The sequence below is a fragment of the Sebastes fasciatus genome, chromosome 13, assembly GCF_043250625.1.
Source record: "Sebastes fasciatus isolate fSebFas1 chromosome 13, fSebFas1.pri, whole genome shotgun sequence".
Taxonomy (NCBI): Eukaryota; Metazoa; Chordata; class Actinopteri; order Perciformes; family Sebastidae; genus Sebastes; species Sebastes fasciatus.
In genome coordinates, this window is record NC_133807.1 from 14,617,777 (window position 1) to 14,630,769 (window position 12,993).

Below are 12,993 nucleotides of genomic sequence, written 5' to 3' on the forward strand. Positions count from 1 at the left end.
ACACAGAAAATGAAACACAAGTATGCCAGGACAATTCTCCCTCCATCTGACAGGAAATGACTTACAAAGAAGGACTTAAATCGGGATTGAGAATTGCTGTGTCGTTCTAGGACCACGACATGGTGCTTAATTGAGTTTCTGAGTTTTAATGTTGTGTTACTTGTGCGATTTAAAGCTAGAGTACGTAATGTTCAATCAATGAATCAAATGCTCTGACTATAAAAGAAAAAGAATCCGGTATCTGTGGCTGTCGCAGGATTTGGCCCGGATTAAATGCACTCATTGCGCGTCACCGGAGTCTTCTACAAGCTGATAGTTTGACAGCTGTGAGTACTAACAATAGCCATGTTTGTTGTTTACATTCATTGTGATCATTTTGGGGGAGTGGCTGAATGGACTGAATGGACTGAATGGATGGACTGTCAGTGTTGCTGACTTGACAACTTTGTTGTTTTTGGAGCTAATGCTGCTGGCTACTTTCGGAATTGGAAAAGAGTCAGCAACACTGGGTTTGTCGTTTAGATATTTTTTTTTAAATCTAGTGTACTTTTGCTAGTTTCTTAAAGGAATAGTCAACAGTTTGGGAAATACAGTTTTGCTTGATTGCCATGAAGAAATCCATTCTCATATCTGCTCGTTAAATATGAAGCTAAAGCCAGCAGCCAGTTAGCTTAGCTTAGCATAAAGACTGGAAACGGGGAAACGGCTAGCCTGGCTAGTGCGACATGCCAAAAAAAAGTTGGCCACATACTGTCATTGCAAAAGAGTTGGCAACACTGGGCTGGGTTTTTCAGTAGGATAATTTAAACATTTAAAAATGTTGAAATCTAGCTACTACTCTACTCTTGCTAGTTTCTCAAGATTACCAACCCTAGCTTTAAAGGAATATGTACTCAAAACATAGCATTAAACAATTGGAATCAGGTATGGGAAAGTGTTGTATTAGTGCAAATGCATGTGTTTGGGGACACACTGTTATTAATCAGAATTATTGGAAATTTCTAAATTGTATGGGGTTCATGGTTTGACTTAAGATCACACGAGAATTGTGGGATCAAATGTCACGCGAAATGAATCTTTCCAGGCTTCAAGTAATGCGTTTGTGTCTGGCTTGCCAGACAACATACCAATAAGCGTCCTGTGAGGAGCTATTGGCAGCTACGGGCGTGGTTTAGGTGTGTGAGATGGTGAGGCGACACAGAGAGGTGACTGTTTGTTCTAAACAACAATGGCGGCTCCTGAAGAAGTTAACGTAGATGTTGCAACAGCATCAGTTATATCATAATTGGAGAGTACTTCTTCATTGAAAGAAGAGCAAAGAGCGGCACTGAGGGCGTTGTTTTGCTTTCATTAGTTTGATTGACAGATGGTTCATCGAATCACCTGCCAAGTATTTTTTTGAAAGTGCCTGCCCCCCTCCAAACAGTTTCCAATGACGGCTTCTCAGATGGTTCTGTGTAACAAACCATCTGGCGGGTCAGGTTAGGTTTGACTACAGAATATAATAAGTGCTTAACTCACATTCCTCTATTAAAGATACAAAGTGGAACAGATTCTCCTTGAGGCAGACTGTTTTTCCTGGCTCAAGAGCTTGTCTTGATGAGCTTTTTACCTCTATGCTCCACGCCTATGAAGCTGTAAATGATCTGTGTATTTTCAAATGTCTTGCATATTTTTGCTCCGCTATGAATTTCATTATTGGCTCTATTTATGGCAATGTTGGCCTCTCCGTTCGGCGGCCAGTCCAGCACTTTAGCCAAGACCGAAGTGTCTCGCCAAATATTGGATTGATCGCTTTGGCATTTTGTGTTTCCACTCGTTGAAAACTTGAAGACTTCCTTTGCTAAATTTAAAAAAAACAGTTTTGTAGAAAAAAGTTTATATGTCTCAAAGTATGTTGATGAAAAAAAATAGGAATGCACAAACACCGATATCGATATCTTAAACAGGAATTAAAAAGCAAAAGTATATAATATATATAGTATATAAACATAGAATAGATCAGCCCCATTCTCACAGATACACAGTCCAGCTATTTGAGTCTGTATCGTCCCGATATCGGTATCGGTGCATCCCTGGTGACAATGGGGCCAATCTATTTAATTCTATGTTTAAATACTACACTATATACATTATATACTGGAATTTTAATTCCTGTTTTAAGATTTGACTGATTTGATGCTGCATTTAAAAGGTTTACACTTGAATTGTAATTCCTTTTAATTTTGAAGATTTTTTTACCAAGTTGCTGGTGTACGATTTATTATTTTAATAATAAATAATTCAGTAAGTTTATATCCATATATATATTTGTAACATTTTGTTTTACATAGTTAGGAAAGCAATGTTGAAGTCAAGTCTGATGTTGCCTTACACATCAAAGAATGATCCCAGTCACTTCCACACAGCTTATTAATTAAACACGGGTATCGGATCAGTACTCGGTATCGACCGATACCCAAAGCCCAGGTATCGCTAAATGGACTGGTTCAGTTAAATTAGTGTATTAGTACTGAAGGATGGGTGTTGTATTATTATGAATATTGAAAAGATTGTACACAACACCCAGCTCTAGTGTAGCTATATATATATTATGTGAGAGACAGATTGTAAATGTAAAAAGGGCAACGCTGTTTCTAGATACGAGTTAAAAGAATTGTCTCCCGAGTCGTAGATTCCAACTAAAACATTTACATGATCGTAGGGGGCCCTGTACACCACAATGGTATCCACTGTGTCCGTCAGTAATGTGGGATAAAGGCAGGATAATATAAAGGGGATTTAAACAGAGCCTATTATCTTGAAAACTGGCCAAGGACCTAAAGATATTAAGGTCTGGAACAAAGCAGAGAAGATTGGAATTTGTCTTGGGAAAACATAATCCCTGCTATTAGCAGTGCGTCTAGCTGTCTACCTCTTGTAAAGAAAGTACTAATAGATTTTTTTATAGGCTACTTGGATGTGAACAACAACATTAAACTTCCGGGGCTGTAAAACTAAAACATGATGTAACATTGCGTAGGGCCGAGGGTAAGTTCAGTGTTGGGTGATAACTCTCTGTGGGTTCGTCACTATGTGCTAATCTTTTCACATTACATATTGTTGATAATAAAAATAAAAAAATTGTGTAGCTTTAATCTTAATGTTTTGGTACCACTGTGCAGTATGTGCACCGTATTAAGAACTGTCAAGTACCAAAAATTGGCATCAAATGGTCAGATTCATAATCTTGTTTACTCATTCTTTATCAAATATTCAGGTATCTAAATACACTAGTGCTGTAAAACGCAGCACTAATGGTGCATTCACACCAAGTGTGAAGCGAACTTTTCGTTGCTATCGTCAACGATGTCCTGATGAATCAGAGATAGAAGGCAAACTTATTGTGGCCATTGGCAGGCACACAGAACTACGATAGTACCTCATATTTGTACAGAGACCGGACGAAACTCTGTGTATAAATGTATGTATGACTGTCTATGGTATAAACAACAACGTTGCTGCTGTATTTATGCCTACATGACATTATGTTGAGTGTTGATGGACCAGCTACGGTGTAAGCAAAGCCTGGCACTGACCGATCCGAAATCCATTCAGAAAACCAGCATTTTAAAAGTTGTTTGCTTTTCGTTTTACGGACAGACCTGACAAAACATGAATTCAGACTTTTTACAAATCGGCATCGTTATGTTGTTATTTCGGCATCCTTTTGATCCGTTTATTGCAATTAAATCACAGCACAGTCTGTTTATTTTGGGTTCATAACGCAGTAGAATTGTGTAGCTTGTTTCGATATAGTCAGTGCAATGGCGCTGTATGTGAATACGGCTTGGTGAAATTCACAGAGTTTCCCGCAAGGTGATGTATGAACCCAGACACGTCAACGTTTGGTTTCCCACATATCTGGGACTTCTACAACATGTACAAAGCAGCAACAGTGGTTATTTCTTTCATAGTTGATGGCGGAAATGTTGAAAATGGTTGTTGTGATCTATGGAGACAAGCCCCGTCTCCTCTCTGACGCGTCTAGAGTGAGTAACGCGAATGAACACAAATGATCTCGGCGGTCCAATTCGCGCGAGTAAAGCGATGCGAAATTCGATTCGCTCTTGGTGTGAATGCAACATAATGGTTCTTTTGTACCATTTGGTATATTTTCTGAAAAAAAAAAAGACAATAGCAAGAAATAATTGTCTAATTGTTTCTTATATTCTATTTATTTGTTGGCCTTATGTCTCTCTTTGACAATGCACAATCTTTTATCAGTAAGAACTAAACAAGATCAGTATGCTATTGGGTTTGTTTGTGACGCATGGTACCTCAGACACCACAAATACGATTTTAACTAAACGCACTCCAGCGTTTTCAGCATCAACACTCAGGGGCGTGTTAATCTTAACAATTGTTAGTCCATGTGTCACACTTGATATCTCACACGCCTCTGATCGAATTAGCTCAAACCTCGAGGAAATGATGCATCTCATCAATGTGTCTCCCTGCGTTGAAATTACAGTGATTGGCCCAAAGAGGGGCGTTACGTCAATCATTTATTTGTTCATCCACTTATCATCCCAGACGCCGGCGATCAGATTTTAATTAAACTAATCTCACTGCGTGAGGGACTGAGCTGGCAGGCATGAGGAGTCACAGGTTTTATTCACCTAAAAATGAAACCGTTTACAAAATATGCAACGAGGTTACAAGGTCAACTAATCAGAACTAAACTCAGGCTATGATAACTTCCTGGCAGTCAGGAGTGCATATTTAACCCATCCTAAGTATTTTAGGAGCAGTGTTCAATCCCATGGATTGAACCGGCATCCTTGTGGGTAAAGGACGACCCGCTCTACCCACTGAGCTACAGCCGCCCTCCACCGAGTCAAATGGCGTTTCCACGGCTTTGGACTCGGTAGTTCATGTTACCGCAGTCTTGGAAAGGAAGGAGTGAGCGGAGGGTTACTCAGTTTGTTGCAATCTGCAACCACACCACTAGATGCCGCCAAATCTTACACACTGTACCTTTTTAAACCTTTAAGTTCAACCAAGTAAATGAGGAGAAAAGTTTGAACTGTAAAGAAAACTCAAGTGAGTGCAGGAGGGTTACCGACAGTTGTGTGACAGCAGGTGCAGCCGTCACACTGGTGCACTCCGCCATTCTTCAAATAACTGATTGGCCCAGAGGGGGACGGCATCATCGGTTAGTGACGGCATGTTTGCTGTCGCTGTGTTCGCCGTGGCAGCCTCTGTTCTCTTTCTCCTCCCTCCGTCCCTGACTCTGCGCAGTCTCTTTCTTTCTTTCGGTAGCATCTCTCGAGGGGCTTGTATTGTTTCAGTGGATAAAAGGAAAGACAAAAAAAACCTGCTTCAGCGGGATGAGAGAGAGACTTTATAACAAGCTCTTGCACCTCCAGGGAGGATTCTCGCTCTCACACATTCACAAAATGTTCTCGGAGAGTACACACAGATCCTTGCCGTATGCAACACACGCAGTTGCACTCTCTGTCCTATGGAGAAAGGAACCGAGACCGGCGTCGGGAGTGGCCAAAACAGGAAGTGGTCCAGGGATTACATTAAAGGGACGGACTCCCTGCTCAGAATGAACCTCTGCAGAGAGGTCGAGGCCTTTCCCCCTTCCCCTCAGGGGGGGTTTCTGCAGTGTTGTACAGTAAAGCTCGCGCCGTGACTTTTTTCTATTTTCCTGGCATCCGGCTGTTGTCAACATCTGAGAGAGATGGGAGAGAGACACAGTGCAGGGAATCAAGATCAAGACAGAAAGAGACTGAAACAAGGGAGGTACCGGGCAATAAAGGTCATGTTCCAGGCGTAAATCCACAAAGTTGGAATCCCGCCCCCCCCCCCTCACTCTTGTAAGCCCTCACCAGAGAGGATCTAAACTGAGCTGGGTCTAATGGATTTTATTAGTCGCATATTACCAGTGCAGTTATTGTTCTTTATTTTTTTTCTCCTCAGATAACCTCTGAACATCGCTTTGTCAACTCTTCCTCTGCTCATGAAAGCTTTTAAAATACCTCATTTATCACAGCAAGCACTGTGTGTAAAGGCCTTTACACATCGGGGGCGTGTTGAATAAACAACACGGAAATGCGAAATACTCGCCTGAATTTTTCACATACAATCTATTAATACCAGCAGTGATGCAAATTTGCGACAGTTGTAACTAGGGAACTAGGGCTGTCAATCGATTAAAGTATTTAATCGTGGTTAACCGCATGGTTGTCCATGAATAATCACACATTTCTTTATCTGCTCAAAATGTACCTTACAGTGTCAAGTGTTTGATACTCGTGTCAACATGGGAGTGGGCAAATATGCTTGCTTTATGCAACTGTATGTACAACACAAAACAATGCCAAATATTGTCCAGAAACCCTCACATGTACTGCATTAAGCATAAAAAAAATTGCACAAATCATAACTAAAACTGTGTGTGATTATCATAAAGTGGGCATGTCTGTAAAGGGGAGACTCATGGGTACCCACAGAACCCATTTTCAAGTCAAGGGACCCCTTTGAAAATGGCCATGACAGGTTTTTCTCTCCAAAATTTAGGCAAGTTTGGAGCGTTATTTAACCTCCTTCGCTCCTTCAGGCTAGTACGACATGGTCGGAACCAATGGATTCCTTAAGTTTTCTAGTTTCATATGATGCCAGTATCTTCACTCTAGCTTTGAAACCGAGCCAGCTACCACCTCCGAAAGATCAATTGCATTAATGCGTTAAAAGAAATTAGTGGCGTTAAAATGAATTTGTGTTAACGCGTAACTGCTGTAAGCTATTTTAGTTTCCTTTCAGTGAAATGCTCTGAGTGAATTTGAGTTTGTACGTTTTTGGTACAGCAAGAAACCATTAGCAGGACCATTATAGCGGTGCTCAAGCCCTATTGTGGACCAATAAGGGGTGATGCCGTCACAAATTAAGTAGCGTGTTCGACTGTTTGCATCTCCAAAGACATAATGTCACCCAGCTTCAACTGGTCGCCACACATTTTCGACCATCCCACTCTATGTCCAGTGTCACTAGATCCAAAGCACTAATCTCAAACTAAAAATCCAAACAACATTTGAGGCTCCTCCAGCTCAGTTTTTTGCATTTGTGTTTATCTTATGAGCAATACATCCAGGGGCTAACCTGACTAGCATGGTCAAGCTAATGGACAACAACTGTCTCTTTGCCAAAGCAGTTAGGTTGGAACTCTTCCACTTGAGTATTTATGTTCTGCACATTCTAAGACGTATGATTAATTAGAAGGTATTAAGCCAATTAGACGGAAATTATTTAATTCATAAGCCATACCAAACCGTTCAGTATAAAACATTCAGTTCAGGACAAATACTGTTTCACCACTGGCTAGCACCCCATGCTCTCGTCACTCGTTTTTTTGTTTTCAGATTTTCTTACTAGATTTTTACAGTAAAAATGTTGTATTTTTGAATACTTCTTTGTTATTATGCTATTATGATTTTGTACTTTTTCCCTTTCCTTTAGTGTGTTATATAGTTTTTTGTGCATGCAAAAGGTCTGCAAAGTTACAAAGACCAAAGTTCACACCAAAGGGAGTTACTCTCCCCTACAGAAACACCGCTCCTGAACTGCTTGAAATGCTTTGATTGAAGTTCCGCCTTTTCTTCCGTAACGCGGTGATGTCACCAAGTAACACATTTGCATAAAACCTGCCTAGCAGCTAGTTTTGCCTATAAACAAAGCTAGTTAGAGTGGAGGTCAAACAGAGTGTTTGAGAGGGTGAAAAGAGGTACTGCAGCACAGTCGGTATGAGAAAAACAAAGCATTTTTTGAACATTAAAGCATTTAAACATGTTCTAGTAGAAATCCAAAATACAAGTATGCACATGAAAATAAGCATAATAGGTCCTCTTTAAGACTCTGAATCCAGATGACTGGAGGAAGTGGCAGCCTAAGTCTGAGACATTGTATGTGGAAGCGGCAGTAGCCAGGCTAGACACTCTCCATATGAGGTAAATGGAGTGGAAATAACAGTTAGCCTGACGGTGAAGGTCAGCTTTGGGTCAACGTGATGTTTGTTTAGTAATTTAGACGTTTCTTTTGGTCCTGGTGCAGGATTTGCCACGGGCCAACGGCTTCGCGCTGCCTGTCACTTAGGCTATATCATTAACACCCACCGTTTCACTAGTTAGTAGATTCAGTGCGTTCTGTATTTTCATTCAGCTTCAACGGGTCAAAGCCGGCTGCAGATATTCAACTGAGGAAAAGGTCTTGTTTTTTAGACGAGTCGGGAAATTCTTCCTGATATCAGAGCCATGTGATCTGACTTGAGGCACGAGTTAAAGAAGTCTGAACATTCAGATCATGAGTAGATTTTTTTTCTTCTCCCTTTTCATTTAAACTAAATCAGCTTAACAAGTATAACAAAGACACACACACACACTCTCTCCGTGCTGTCTTATATATTCTCCAGCTTCACATGATTTAATACAGAATGATTTCGAGCCGGTGTCCCCTGGTGAGTTTAACGTGATAATGAGGCTGGATCAATAAGCAGCTGTGCAGGCTTTGTAGTCCAGATTTAAATAGGGTTCTTTATTCACTGAAAAATGTATCGATCGGAGAAAAAAATATATATTTCAATGCCACATTTTCAAGAAACGTTTTTTTTAATATTTTTTCTGATGTTTCAGACTGGCACAAGAACATCTATTTCAACGAACGACGCGCTGCCTGATGTTAGCGTCACTGAGCGAGACTGGCCGCCATCTTCACAGCACCAGGTTGGTTCTTTTCTGTTCAGCATCATAGCATGTGAATGTAGTAGCAGGCCGACCACTTACCAAACCCAGTTTCTCTCAAATGCCCCACTAGTGTAAGTCATCTGCATTAGTAGATGGTTTTCAATCTAACTTACTCATAATGTGGATGCCATAACTTACAGCAATACAACTCTCTCCTGTGAATTTTTAAATCTTAGCAGGTAGGTTTGGGCAGGTGTAAAAAGTTTGAAACCGAATGTTACCACTAGGTGTCGCACTTGACGCTTCAAAAGTGGCACATAATGGAACTGTCCACGAATGAGCGTGTAGCGACTCCAGTTCCCACTTGGTGGCGGTAATGCACCTCTAAGCTGGTTAGCCAACCAATAAACACTAAATAGAGAAGCGAAGTCTTTCCCCTTCTGGTGGACCCCGATGGGACCTTATTGCGGAAAAAAATCTGTACCGTAGTCAACAGCGAGAGAAAAATACTTTTATGATCCCGTTGTGCCATGAATCACACATATGATGTTTGTCAATTTAAAAGATAATTTTGCAAGTCAATGTCGTACTATCATTAAGTTTTGCGTGAAACCGCTCGGTGAACTACATCTCTCGTCTCGAAAAATAAACGTCGGCAACACTAGCTAGCTAGCTAACTTATCTATGTTCCGCGCACAAATGAAACGTTATCTTACCCGATGTGTTTTATCCAGCGACTCCTGGTCTTTTTATCAGTTGGGAAGAAAAATAACGAGCGAGACCCGTTGCTGGTGTGAGTCCATCCCTGTAGGAAACACACAGGCATCGTAGCTTCAGAGAGAGAGACGTCACTTATGTGGCTTTTGGGTGTGTAGTCTTTCTAATTACGTATTATCATAGCCTTGTACAGTTTTACGACAAACTACGACTTCCTTGACTTTAAATTGACAAACATGGTATGTGTGATTCAGGCCGCAATTCAAAATATTTGTCTTTTGCTGTTGACTACCGTTCATATTTTTTCCGAAATAAGGTCCCAGGGTGGTCCACTGAAAGGGGCGGGACTTCACCTCTCTATGCCGTTAGGAGCACTGGGAGGAGGCAGATTACCTGTCTCATGTACTACTGTCATGATATAGTGACAGTTTCATGAAAATAACTTGTTATCATATTGCTCAAAGTTACCGACTGCAGCTTTGAAGAAAGGTTGAATAAAAACAAAGTGAAAATTCAGTCACACACACACACACACACATGCAGACACTCATGTCTGCACACATTGAATGACACAGTGTCATATGATGCAGCTAATTGTACATATATCTGTGACACAGTGTGCTGTAAAACGGGTTATTTCAGGCAGAAATTGTAACAGATACTGTAAGTACACTCAGCATTTTATTAGGAGATTATGTGTTGGGCCTTGTGTGTGTGAGTGTGTCTGTCTGTCCACAGCTAATCTCACATACTACTGGACCCATCAACCTAATCATTTTATGCTCAAGGACCTCTCGTGGTTGTGGTGATTCACACTTTTTGAAAAACATATTTTCTTTTACTTTTTTATAGCGTTATTGACAGCAGACTCCTCACTCCTCTTAACCGACCGGTAGGTCCTGTGTCTTGCTTCACAGCTGCTGGGCAGAAGTGGACAGAGCCAGAGAGCAGAAAATGTAGATAAATATATTTATTCAGCGTCTTTTCATTGGGCATCAACCTCACGCGTATTCTCGGAAAAATAAGACTTGAAGCGTAAACCGCTTCAGGTCGCAGTTACGCCCGTGAGACGCGAGCCTGCACGGAGCTGGTGCAGACAGCTGCACGGATTGAAATGAGAGCGTATATGTCGCGTGAGATGTGTGAGTGAAAAAAACACGCCTGATACGCTTGCTGTCTAGACGGGTGGGGGGGTTCGCCAGTTGTGGTTTGTTTAGAGCACTTTTCTAGTTCCTCAGTGGGATAATTGTGCCGTGCCTGCAGGGCACAGCACGCAGCAACAAAGTAGGAGAAGAAGAAGAGGTGTCCGTCAGCGGCAGCACACAGGAGAAGCCTGTGGGCTTTTCGCTAGAGAAAGTCTTAAGTAGATCTTTTTAATTAGATACTGACACATGCCTTGACATGAGCTTATTAGCTGGTTCAATGTTTGGGAAATCTTATCTTAAAGTCTATAACTTGCTCACGCTAGCATGTTTTTGCAGTATGATGACAATGCTGTCTGATTAGTCGATGAATGATTCTATGGGCCTCTTATTTCCTAATAAATAATGTACATCTTCTCATTCTACATTAGCAGATTAAGCCGTTTTTCTGCCTCCGCGCCGGCGACAGCCTCTCAGAGCTGTTGCTTTAGACTCTCAGTCTTGTTACTGGTTTTAGGTCTCTTGATCTAATATGATCTTGATATGTACAACATTACATTTCCAGTTGAAAATCTTCCTACATACAGTGAAATCACAGGAGTAATAGTGTAAAAATACAATACCGAATTAAACTCAATCACTTAGTAGGTTATTTATACTATATGGTTATAAATTAACAGATTACATTTGTTGCATTACTTCTTCTTGTGTAATAATGTTTTGTCCCTATTAATGAGATTAACAAATAAAACCCTTTGCGGATGTTTAACTGATTAGTGTTTTTTTCCAGCAATGATCCAATAATACCATATTAATTGGACACGTTTGTTTTGGTAGGGATCCGTCAAATTTGCTTAAAAATAGTAATATATAATGAAGCTATGAAACAGAATATTTTACAATCAACTTAATTATTACAGGTGACGGTAATAGAAAACGTTGGATATCAGTTAGTTTTACATAATAAATATAACTAGAAAATAAGTGTATAAATGTGTATATACTAGGGCTGTCGAAGTTAACGCGTTAATAACACGTTAATGCAAATTTGTTTTAACGCCACTAATTTCTTTAATGCATTAATGCAACTTGTGTTTTTTTAGACACTGACACACTGACAGCTGTTGTTACCTGTTGGGTTTGAGTATGCCATGTTATGATTTTAGCATATTTCTTATGCTAATTGCAGTACCTGTGAGGGTTTCTAGACAAAATGTGTCATTGTTTGTGTTGTTAATTGTGTTCTAATATACATACATTTGCATAAAGCAGCATATTTACCCACTCCCATGTTGATAAGAGTATTAAATAATTGACAAATCTCCCTTTAAGGTACATTTTGAACAGATAAAAAATGTGTGATTCATTTCCGATTAACTATGGACAATCATGTGATTAATCGCGATTCAATATTTTAATAAAACACATAGAGACACAAACATGTCCTGTATAAGACCTAATCATCCTTTGATTGCTCTGTGTTGGTTATACATGAGCAGCAAAGGTTTCTTGCCAAGTGTTTCCCCAATATTCAGCGCCACTGCAGAATTATTGAGTGAGAAATTTCACACTATAATTAATGTCCTTTTTAGAATATTCCGTTTAAAAATGGATCGGCGACGCCGTTTTGCCCTCATTTTTCTCCGTGAAGATTGCTTTAAGCGATGCAATGTACCCTCTGTGCGTTCTATGTGGGGTGAACACTTGTCAGCCACCGGTCATGTGGTAACTCAAGAGGCAATGTGTCCTTGTGTGCTCTGATTCATTTTGCATGCAGTTAACACGCCAGTCATAATTTAGTTTTAATGAAAACTCAACTCCCGGCATTCGCTGCTGGTGTTCTTCACCACACGTTTTGGAGGCAAGAAATAGAAGTGACGTATTTTGTGCGGTGGATCTAAATTCATGCTGATGTGAATAGTGGTTCATGTGGAGTTCGAAAAAGTGACTGATAAATATTTAAAGAAACTTTAAAGGAACTTTAAAGTGTTGAATTTGAGAACGGGATTTTGTGTGGTGGTAGGATGAGTGTTTAATTGGGTTAGCCCTCCCGGCCCATCAGCACGCCCCAAAGCAGTCAACCAAGGGGAAACACTGTTACCATTACCCACTGTCTTTGAATTATCGGTGCAGTACAAGAGGTGCGTGAGTATGTGTGTTGACTGTAAAGTGGTACCTCCCCTGCTGTTGGAGAAACGCACAGACAGTGGATAATGGTTGTATGGCCTTATTGCCCCTGCTGAGTGAATGTGGGGAAAGCAGAGCAGAGAGATTAGCAGCGGCGGGAGTCACAGATAGACGCTCTTGACGCTCTGATGTGATGTGACAGGGACGTATTGCGACATGATGGCGCATCTAATCTGATTTGATATAACTTTGTCTCACCCGGCCCAAATTATTTTCGCGCT

General features: G+C 40.6%; 1 protein-coding gene across 3 annotated transcripts in view; it reads left to right on the forward strand.

The window, feature by feature from the left end:
- The window catches only part of LOC141780465 (thyroid hormone receptor alpha), a 126,999-nt gene that overhangs the window by 8,341 nt on the left and 105,665 nt on the right, over nt 1-12,993 (forward strand). For all 3 annotated transcript variants that reach the window (XM_074655712.1, XM_074655709.1, XM_074655708.1), the window contains exon 3: nt 8,676-8,765. The gene's annotated coding sequence lies outside the window, so the exon portion shown is untranslated. The remainder of the gene's footprint in view (nt 1-8,675; nt 8,766-12,993) is intronic.